The following is an 11,461-nucleotide window of genomic DNA, read 5'->3' as shown; positions in this document are numbered from 1 at the left end:
CTCATCAAGACTCGCCGATTCATTCTCATTTACTAAACATCAGCCTGCTAATAATTCAATTCACCGAAACGTCACAGAACCACTAAACTGGCTTTCATTGCACAAGAAGAAATCTTTTCAATATCCGTTTTTTTTTTTGTCTCCCTTTGGTGGATTGAGTTGCCAAAACTTACATTTTGAAAGATCAGTCATGACTCATTTGCCAGTGATAGCACAGCCAGATTCTTTTTTTTTTTTTTTTGAGTGGGCATTGAGAAAATCAAGCTGACATACTCCCCAGCGCCTCAAGAAAGATATTTTCTTTGCTCAAATTGGCAACGACCATGATCATATGACTTGTTAAATCACCAACACAGGCAGCAGTACAAACAAACTGAAAATAAAATCACAACACCTTATGGAGGCTATGGTGACAGCCTGGCAACCCCCCCCCCCCCCCACCCCCCCATAGGCAAAACAACCAAAAGCAAAGCATGGAAAGCGCTTACCTGCGAGCACTTAAACTCATTTACACCCCCCCCCCAACCCCCCCGTTTCATCTCTCGTCTGTCAGTGAAAATGTGAACACAGTCCAGACTGTGTGTCAGCACTGATGCTCAGATGCCAGTTTTAGCCGACTTGGTGCAAAATAGAAGCTCCACTTTGACCAGTTGATGATGGTGATGATGATGATGTGATATTGCGATGCTGCAGAAGTTGAGCCAAGTTCAACTGGAAGACTCTCCATGCTGGGGATGAATAAAACCGTCCAACCAGTATGTGAAAATCCGTCTCTGTATAAATAGCTTTAGTTGACATGTCGTGGAATCAGTCGCTTCCATCGAATTTGAGCCTTTTTTTTTTGAGCTGCTTTATACAAAGTATTGTATAAAGTCTGCAAAGAAGGATTTAAGTCTTTTTTCCTCCCCACTCAAACTCTCCTATAAGGCCACCTACCCTGGTATAAGAGGGATCAAATGCATTTACGCTACAATCATGGCTATAAAATACAAAAAAAAAAATCACATTCATATATACAGAGGCTTACACACACACACACACACACACACACACACACACACACACACACACACACACACACACACACACACACACACACACACACACACACACACACACACACACACACACACACACACACACACACACACACACACACACACGAAAAGCTCTATAAATACAGTGTGGAGGTAATGTTCATCGTGTAAAGTAGGCGGATTAACTGGAACCAGGTCAGAGCAAAGGCAGAGCAGGCTCTAGCTTTTCTCCTATTTAGCTGCTTTTCTCACCATTTTTTTTTCTTGTTATTGCTTTTTTTTTTTTTTTTTTTTTCAGATGAGGCAAACGGTTGTCTCGTTGTACAACACTCCTCCCCACTGCCACTTGTGCCTATAGATAGGTCCACATCTCTTCCAGGAGTCTTCAGGAAAGCCGTCCTGAAGGTCTTCGATTTGAATGAATCTATCCAGTTTCTGTCATTTACTCAATTTGTTGCGATTTTGTTCCGGTACGAATGTAAGAATGTAACACTTTTAGTGAAATCATTGCAGCTGGATTTCGTCTCTGCCGTCAATGAAACCACAAACTTTCCCTTAATGAGCTGCGGCTTCTTGAATCGCCGACTGCAACAGATGGTTTTTTTTTTCTTTTCTTAAATTGGGAGCTTCACAAAAAAGAATATGTTTCGTGTCTTGAAAACATTTTTTTTCACAACGCTTTCTGCGATTCCCCCGAGCTCTGCTGGAACCGTTGCATATACAGTTCGTGCGTCGGGCTTCAAATGAGAGCTTATGCAAAGGAATGAGTGAAGGATTTCCAGACTATATGGGCATATCTATTACCGTCAATGCTTTTCAAAATCTACTTGTCTCTTATGGATGGCGAGATGCATTCAAGTAATCACTGGGGAGCCTCTGTAATGGAGTTGAGAGCGTGAGAGTACAGAGGGGCAAAGAAAAAAGAGAGGAGGAAAAGAAAAGGCAAAGTCAAAGTGTGAGGAAAGAGAGGTGATGTGACTGCTTCAGAGAATGATTTTTTTTCTTTTTTTTTTATTATATTATTATCATTCCACAAGCCATTCAGAATCAGGAATGCACTTCAGTGCGGGAATCTGCCTTCGTTTCTAACCACCGTGGTATTAAACTCATCCATCCTGAGAGAAGGAGAGAGGGAGAGAGAGAGAAAGAGAGAGAGAGAGACATGTACAGATGGAGTGGAGAAGGGAGGGAGGGCTAAGACGAGAGACGGAGAGAACAGTCATCTCTCACCTGTAGCTAGCAGAGATCTCGGCTTGCATAATGCAATGTGAGGATAAAACCTCCTTTATAACCAGCTGAGCCAATAAATCCGGATCATTTCCGACCCCCCCCCCAACCACCCACTGCCGCGGTTTCTCTTCTCAGGAGCAAGCAACAAGTTTCCGCCGCGACAACAACTCCGTTAAAAACCCAGAAAATTCCGCCAGATTTCGAAGCGGCGTTATAAAACTCAAACACTAAATATACATGAAGTCATCTCAGGGATCCATCCGAGCGTTTGGCTAAAGTGTGTGTGTGTGTGTGTGTGTGTGTGGGGGGGGGGGGGGGGGGCACTTGACACTTAGTGCTTCCCCTCTGGTACCTTGAGAGCAGCATTTGAAAAGTACCTTATTTTCCCAGTATGTTTAATTGCCTGTATCTGTCTCCCTCTACGCTAAACCATTCCCTCTGGTGCAAAGTCCCTTCAATAATCGTTTTCAATTAAACTGTGCCGCGCCGCAGCTGTCCTCAGCTCGCTGGAGCCGCGGCGATGTGGGAATGGTGAGCAGAGGAAGAGGGGCAATAGTATTGGCAGGCACCGGTACGATTGGACGGGGAGCCACAGTTGAAAGACTGATGAAACAGTAGCTTGTTGGATTCGTCTTTACAACAGCTTGGGGTGTTACATAAGGGGTGATGTAGCCGGGGCTGGTGCACAAAGAACAAATGATGAATCCCTATGACAAATATAATGGGCACGCAATAAGTAACTGCTGCTTATAATGATAGCACTGATAATTAGCTTAAAATTACTTTTTATTCTCTCTCTCTTTTTTTCCCCTATTCTTCACATCATTAGAACAGTAAGGATTAGAGTTACTTCGTACATCTAGCACTTTGGAGCTTTTCAGTTGTACCCTTTAAGTCATTTTCTGATATGTGCCCGAGCGACTGTCTCTTGGCCCAGATTGTAGCCCAGTTTTTTGGGCACTTTTCTTTTTTTTTTTTTTTCCCTCTCTCCACTGAACTCAAAGAAGCGTCGAGCCGACACAGCTCCAAGTGCTGCTCTGTTCGGTTCCGCGTGCACGACCGTGAGGAAAAACTCCAATTAACAGGTGGGCGTTGTCATGTATTGTAAAAGTGGGCCAGCCACTGTATGCTCGAGGGTTCTGCTTGCCGTGGCCTCCGGAGGGTTATCTGGAGGCAGGAAAACCACACCAGTCTGGTTTCATTGTCTCGCCCCCTCGGCCCCAAAAGGCCACTGCAGTTGTTCACACAGCAGACTAATGGCAGAGATAAATATGGAGCGATGGGGGGGAAGAAGAAAGAGAGTGTGAAATGTAGGGAAGTGAGAGCTGGCCCGAGAGGAAAGAGATGATGGAAATAAAGAGATGAAAATAGACACAAAAAAAAAAAGGGCGGGGGGGTGGGATTAAAAGACGAGAAGATGAATGGAATGACAGATGAGGACATGGAGATGGAGAGGACAGTATACACAGGGTCTGGTGATAAATGCCACTTTAATGAAGTACTCAGTCTCTCTATCTATCTACTTCAGATTATCTGTCTTTTCTTTCCATTCCTTCCCCCCCTCCCTCTCTCTCTCTCTCCTCATGGGCATAGGATAACTCATTACTAATTCATTGTTTCTCCCCGCATATGTATTTACGAGGCCTTGAACGCTGGTTAATGAAATATAGGACTACAAAGTGGAGAAGCACAAATGTGTTATCTGTATGAATAAAGTGAAATCTCGGCCTTCGAAGCCTCTGGTCTTTTCTGCTTGCTTCATTCTTTTTGGGAGTGAAAAGTTAAAAGGTCAGCAAACAATAGAAATGTTCTATTATCAGACTCTAAAGGTAATTTCACGTGAACTTTAAAGACGCACAAAAAGAAACTGAATGGAAATTCACTTTCACTTTTCACTTTGTGTGTGTGTGTGTGTGTGTGTAGGGGGGTGTGTGTGTGAAGAGAGCAGAGTTCAAAAATATATAATGAAGTGGATGAAATATGACACAACATACAGTCTGAGAGGAAAATGAAGAAAAAAAAAACCCATCTCTGGTATTTCTAATGGAAAGACATCAACCTTGAGTGAGCTTCACTGACATTTTATTTCAATTGAAAGTGTATTGGAAACCTAACTTATGTTCACATTGAAGCGAATCATAGTTCACTTAATGTACGTACGCGCGCAACATCTCACAAACAAGATTTTATGAATGTTACATGAGCTCAACCCTCTCTTGCTTCGTTATGCTGACTGCACTCATTTGTACCATTTGATTCATTGCTTTAATTAGAGTTTGTACTTTTGTGGTTTGTCTGTTTGCCTCTTGTATTTATTGTCCCAGTGCAACAGTACAAGTGAGAAAAACCAAGGTAGAAAAAAAAAATCATTTATTGTGCGGTGTGTGTTTGTGTGTGAGAGAGCGAGAGAGAGAGAGGGAGAGAAGGGAGAGTTGTTGTGGGATATAACTCACGCTGAAATGCTTTCATTACCGCTGCCATTGAAGTTGGATTGTGCATACGTGGCCAACATTTTTCAAAAAGTTACAAATTAAGTTGGCAGATCGCTGGTGTTACAATGAAATCCTGGCAGGAGCCTCAATCTGGGATATCTGCAACTGTAAGTGGTTTGAAGCTCAAACTCCAAAGCAGTTTTATGCAGATGTATGCAAAACTTCACTTTTTTTCCCCCGGAAGAATTTGACTTACAAATCCATAACATGGCAGTCCATTTAAATGCAGGCCACGAGCAGCTGTTTTTTTTTTTTTTTTTGGGGGGGGGGGGGGGGGGGGGGGGTCAATATGTTCATTCGTTCATTTATCAGCATTTCATCGGCAGTGTTCAGAACAACCATCAAGCTTTTGCAAATGACAATTTGTTATCATTGTTGAAAGATAAAGACAAATTAAACGCCTTCATCTGGAACCACAACGGACTCGTCATACATTTGAGAGTACAAGCCTTCAACACCGATCTCAAAGAGCATCCATCACCTCTGGATTCCCGCTGCAGGCGAGAAACACCTGCACCTGAACGTGGAACACGCTGGGAAGGCAGAGGGAAAGTCACGAGTGACATGAAAACAAGGGTTTCATTTACAGCAGGAGATTTCAAAGTGTGAGAGGATGAGCCCTTCCCTCGCAGAGCATTGTGGCCTCCAACTCCTTTCACTTCTTACGCCAAACCGTGCTTTGTCTCACGCTAAGAACCTTTGGTGAAAGATGGACACATCCTACTCCTTTCCATGTTATTATCATACGTCTCTATAGAGTCCCATAAGGACTCTGAAATATATACACATATATATATCACACTTATGCCTTGTTTTCAAGTGAAAATGGAAAAACTTTCATTGTTTTGAGCGTTCGTTCACACGACAACGATGCTCGGAGCCTCTAAAAACGTTTTAGAAAAGGTGGGAGTTTATGTCTCCATGGAAACAGGGGGAAAAATGCAACTTTTCTGAAACGCTGCGACTGTGCTTGCACACCATGGCTCATGCGTGAGTAGATGGACAATAACAACAATGGCATCCTTGGAAGCGTCATGACTTCCTGCCCAGATTCTCCTGGGACTCCTTTTCCGTGTAGACAGACGTTGTTTTCAAAATGTTGCCGTGTAAACGCAAAACTTTCCTGAAACCGAAACGATGCGTTTTCACTTGAAACGTTGTGTAAGCGGGGCCCTGCACCTCGACATTAGCAATGTGAGAGTTACGGATTTAAGTGGCGAGAGAAAACCCATGCGCAAACATTGAGAACATCCAAACTCAGAGAAAGCGTGAACCACGTCAGCCGGGATAAACGTCAACAGACCGCAGCCCGAACGAGCAAGGAAGGATGAATTAAATGATCACTAGTTTTACCCCCAAAAGTACCGGTCCATCGGGTCCGATACTGCATAGGGTACTTGTGAAAAATATCTGATAAAAACAAAACCAAAAACTTTTTTGTGATGCCATCTGTCAGCAGGTTCACAAGAGAGTGCAAGAAATGTCTGCGGTTTGGCGATTCTTTAATATTAATGAGAATGATAAACGTGAGACAGACCGTAAATGATGTTTTGCCAAACTATCAAGAGGAGGAGAAACACAGTTGGTATAACTCCAGCAACATTTGGGCCAGCAGCGTTAGCCCGACGTCGTTCAGGTGCTTGTAGCTTCGACACTGTGTGGAGGTGGTTCACGGCAACGCATGACCTTCACATAATGAACATGCTTTAGGCTTTAGGGTATTTAATAAGAACAGTTTTTGACAAGTCAAATATCACTATTCATCACATTTTCTTACATACTGGCTGTCTTGTATTGGATAAATTACAGCAGAATCTCACCACAATCACACCGAAGGACACAATTTTGTTCCATTTAGTTTGTTTGTTGGCAGGTTTATCATTAAAGAAGAGTCTTTCTCCAAAAGTTTACAAAGCTTGCTGCATGAACAGCACGGCCAAAGAGATGACTCAATAAATTTGGGGGCCTCTCTAAATCACGCTGTACTTTTCAAACTCAGCAGCATTATGAAATATTTGGCCTATAATTTTTACATAAGTGTAAAAATAAATAAATAATTCAATACTAAAACCAGCAAATAATAGAAATATGATGTCACATTGATAGAAGCCAGTGGACTTCAGCTCGGCACTAAATTATTATAGCACCGATCTATTTTTAGAAACATGTTGAAACTTTAATAGTGGCTGTGGTTGCAGATTGTCAGGAAGGAGTGGACTTAATGGAAGCGTGTGCTCGAGGAGTGACTTGATGGTTTCAAGTCATGTGGCTAAATGAAGGGAAAATTCAGCCCCCCCTCCCCCCCGAGACCCCGTCTGGATGAAGTGTGTAGAGGAGGCAGGCGGACAGACGGACAGAGACATTTAGGGGTTCAGCAGGGGACAAGAGGGCTCAGCTGCGGGAGGCGGGTTGCAGATGAAATGGGAGTTTTAGAGAGCAGGAAGGCAGAAGATGAGCAGGGAGGGCAGGACATGAGAAACCTCTGGCGCCAAACAAGAAGAGAGAGAGAGAGAAAAAAAAAAAAGAAGCTAAAACAAACATATGCTGCGTGTGCAGTATATCCCGGAGCTTGTTCTTATGTAACGCAGGTGGCTTGCGTATAAAAAGGAGGCTCTGCTGCGACTTTCTGCACGCTTTTCCACGTTGTTCTTTATCCAGCCGTCACGGCGGCGGGATCGAGTCCCTCGCGACACGTCGGAGTCGTTAGTGGCCGCCGAACGTGGCGACAGAGACCGAGCGCCGTGTCACATTACAAGAAGGGTTCGAAGAGTCATGCTGATGGATCAGCGCACCTCTTAATCTCCTACAGCCGCCATCTGTAACCTACGCCGGCTGCTGTGATGGAAAAAAAAAAAAAAAAAAAATCTCCTGTTTGTGAACAGGGCGGTCGCAGATTGCAGCAAAGCCACAGCGGGCAACATCCACCTCCAACCGCAACGCCATCACAGCGTGTTTGCTGCATCCGCCGTTATCAGCTAGCCTATTATGTCATACCATTACATTATAATGGAGTATTGATGCCCGCATTGCACCAGCATCTACAACAAACCAATGTATTAGGTTTCCAATTGATGAAATAATAAATCTGTAAAATTGCCTTTATCTGCTGGGGCAGCCAATACTGGGAAGGCTCTTTCACCAGTGCTCTTAATAACAAACAATATTAATGGACCACACTTGGGCTGTATCATCAAGTTTCAATCGATCAATTTTTTTTTACAAAATTTGTTCTTCCTTAAATCAAATAGCTTTTTTCTTTAACCTCTGTGACGAGTCAACACGTGGGCTCGGGACCACAAGCAATAGCACTATAAACATAGCGTGATCCTTGATTTTTCCTCAAGAAGTAAAGACCGACTGAATCAATGTTTGTTTGTTTTTTTTAAACAAACACTACCAATCTGCCTTGATGAGTAGTTCAGAAATCAATCTCAGTGAAGAGAAAGCTCTCAAAACTCACTCTTCCATTTAATTAAGTTGAAAACGTGGATGTTAACACTGTGTAAAAGCAACCGAATCCCGTCAGCCTTTTCCTTGTTTTCTTAATGAATCCACAATGCACGTTGTCAGAACTGGATAGCGTATTGATCTCCAGTGAAAACATGCAATAGCAAATATAAAATTTTAGCGGCAATGCTCGAGCCCAAAGCAGTGTGGAATGTTAAAATAAATCCAGCAGTCAGAGTCTTTACTTTAGCACGGAACTCACGCCCCCCCCCCCCAAAAAAAAATCACCTTTGACCCATAACTTTTCGGAATTTTCCACCAAACTGAAGCTGTTTTCTTATATATTGTGAAAGAATCCACACAACCAAACAGTTACATTCTAAAAGCCTCAGCGGAGGTAGAAGCAGGTCAGCAGCGAGCAGATGTGTCTCTAATGTTTGCTCAACAGCAGTTCTATGTTACATAAACTACAGGGACCAATCACACACATCTGACAGACAACTTATTGCTCAGTTATTATTATTATTCCGCCGAGGATGACTTATCCAACACGGTGTACTTTTTCGCCGCAAATGTTTCCCTGAGAGGCGAGTGCGCGCCACGGGTCAGTCAATTTGAAGGCCTCGGAATGAATTTTCAGACTTTTTTAAAAGGCTGCCGGATCGAGCGTTCAGACGCGGGTCATAGCCTGAGCTCCAGCTTCCATTTACACCAAACAGTAGCTCGGTGACGACAAACAAAATCCACGCAGACAGGAACACCTGATCACACACACTCTGTGTATCGCTGGATCCACGTTTGTTTGACGATGTTGGCTTGTCGGCTATCTGGCTTGTCCAGCGGAAGATTATCTATTTATTTGTTTATTTATTTTCACCCCAGCGTACACAATGGCAAAAACTCACAAATGATTTGAAAGCTTTTTGTCCTTTAGGCTGCAGCCTCTCCGCAAACTCTAAACAAGGTCTCAAGAGACGAGTGCCGGTTGGTTTTATAGGTTTTATAGGACACAGATAGATAGATAGATAGATAGATAGATAGATAGAAGACTTGGAAATAGGAGGCAGAGGTAACGCAGGAATCGGAACGTGTCGCTTGCAGCCGAGAGCAGCCGGGTGCGAACCGTGTGAAATGTGGCACCTGGAATGTTGTGTGACACTCGCTCCTCTGCACCCCGTTACAGTATAAAATCATAGCAGGCTCAATCTACCGGCTAAAAGCGGCCGCGTTGGGGAAACACGCTGCAGCTCTCACAAGTCAAATGAGACGAAGATGTGAGCAGCCACATGACGCCGCGTTCTCCTCGGCCACTTCGTTATAGCATTCCGAGTTTGGCATCCTCTTTTGCTCTCCCTCCCTCTCTCTCTCTCTCTCTCTCTCTCTCTCTCTGGGGTGCAGTAGTGTAGTAGCTTACACCATATTTCCTCTGATGTTTGCTCTCGCCTGCTAACCTCGTTTATCAAATTGCAAAAGCTCATTTGAAACAAGTTAATGAGGCCAGTAGGGGGGTGGACTCTGCTTTCATTGCAAAAAAAAAAAAAACAACCCTGAAATGTGATGTATAATCCATTGTTGCTTAAATAAATACTTGATCAATCCTGCTGTATTTTTTCACACAAAGTCATTTGCATCTGCCGCCACTTTTCCTGCCAGCTCGTTTACGCCGAACGTTGTTGCAGCCACACACAGCTTGATTCCGCAGCTTGAACCGTGTGATCCGAAAGCTCAGTGTGAACCTAAGAGGAACATCTTCATCCGACCGGTGCCTTGAGACCAGGGGTGTCAAACGTAAGGAGCCAAAAGCTGGTCTTCCAGAACATCCAATATAGCCAGTGGGATGACACTGTACAGTGCAGACTATAAAAATGACAAAGACTGCGATGTTTCAGTCACAGTACCGCCACAAGACAGAACAGATACATGAGCTGATTGATCAGTAGCACAGCAGTAAAAGATAGCTACCTTATTGATGGAGTAGTATTGGTATCACAGCCACACTCTGGGTCTGAGTTTGTGGGACCCCCCTCAAAAAAAACAACAACAGGATGAAGGCTGCAAAATGCCACAATTGGAGGACTTGGTTTTGGGAATTTTCATATTATTTTGCTCCGGGCAGCCATTGTTCAAAATGGTATAATGTTGGAAATGCATAGATTTGTCAACTTGTAAAGGTTTCATGGAGATATCAAACTTAAACGTGGACATTTTCATAATTCACACCACCCTTTCATAGTTCAATCTATCATTTCATTGGTCCAACCTGATATGACGTGCAGACTGAAATGAGTTTGGTTCCTTTGCTCAAGACTGTTAAATTCACAATCAAACAAGCAAATACCTGCAGACAGCTCCACCTGGTTACAGTGATAGGATGGATAGAAACAAGGTTGCTTCTTTTCACAATGCCAGACCTCTGTTAGATAAACTTCTATAAAAGCCTTGTATAAAACTCCCCAAAACATTGTAACAGTAAAAATACTGTTTTTCACGCCAGTGTGGGGTGATAAGTATTAGGTTAATCTCCCTCTGTGAAGGTTGAGTGATGCTCCAGTGTAGCAAACTGTTCCTTTATTGTAGCCTAAAGCTGCTGGAGGATTCTGGTTCAACTGAAGGATGATTCAGTCTCCAACAAGGATGAAATAGTATATGGTTGCAGGCGCTCCACAGTCACACCTCGGCTTTTTTTTTTTTTTTTTTTTTTTTTTAGCACTGAAAAACATACCAAGTCAGCTATTACATAAGCAAAACGTGTTTGCATCGTTTTAAACTTAATTTTGGCTCTACAAAAAGGGACTAACACTTTGTTCTGCCGAGAGATGCTCGCTGCAGCTGTTTTACGCACGGCGGGCGCGCACAAGCGGCGGCCGGAAAACGCTCTTATATTTTTAGCACCCATGAAGAATTGCTGTAGGAAAAAAAATAGAATAAAATTTAAATTAAATTGCCCACCTTTTAAGTTTGCGTCTTACCTTGAGTTGTCTCTGGAGAAGTGTGGGTGCGCGTGTTTGCAGCCCTCCACCCCCTTTCCTTATCTCGAAAAAAAAACCCCAAAACTAAACAACAACAAAAAAAAAAAAAAAAAACGAGAAGTCTGGTCCTGGTTTGCGCTCTGGGCTCAGAAAAGTAGACAAATGGCAGTAATAATGTCGAGTTTTAGAGTTGTTGGAGATGGCGCTGTGGCAACAGCGTGGTGAAACTGAGCGAGGATCCTGCTCATGCACGACTGTCTGCTCCTCCGTGAGAATTAGTTTGCTT

The sequence above is a fragment of the Blennius ocellaris genome (genome assembly GCF_963422515.1).
Source record: "Blennius ocellaris genome assembly, chromosome: 5".
Taxonomy (NCBI): domain Eukaryota; kingdom Metazoa; phylum Chordata; class Actinopteri; order Blenniiformes; family Blenniidae; genus Blennius; species Blennius ocellaris.
The sequence above is the reverse complement of the archived record's forward strand: the minus strand, read 5'-3'. Positions refer to the sequence as shown.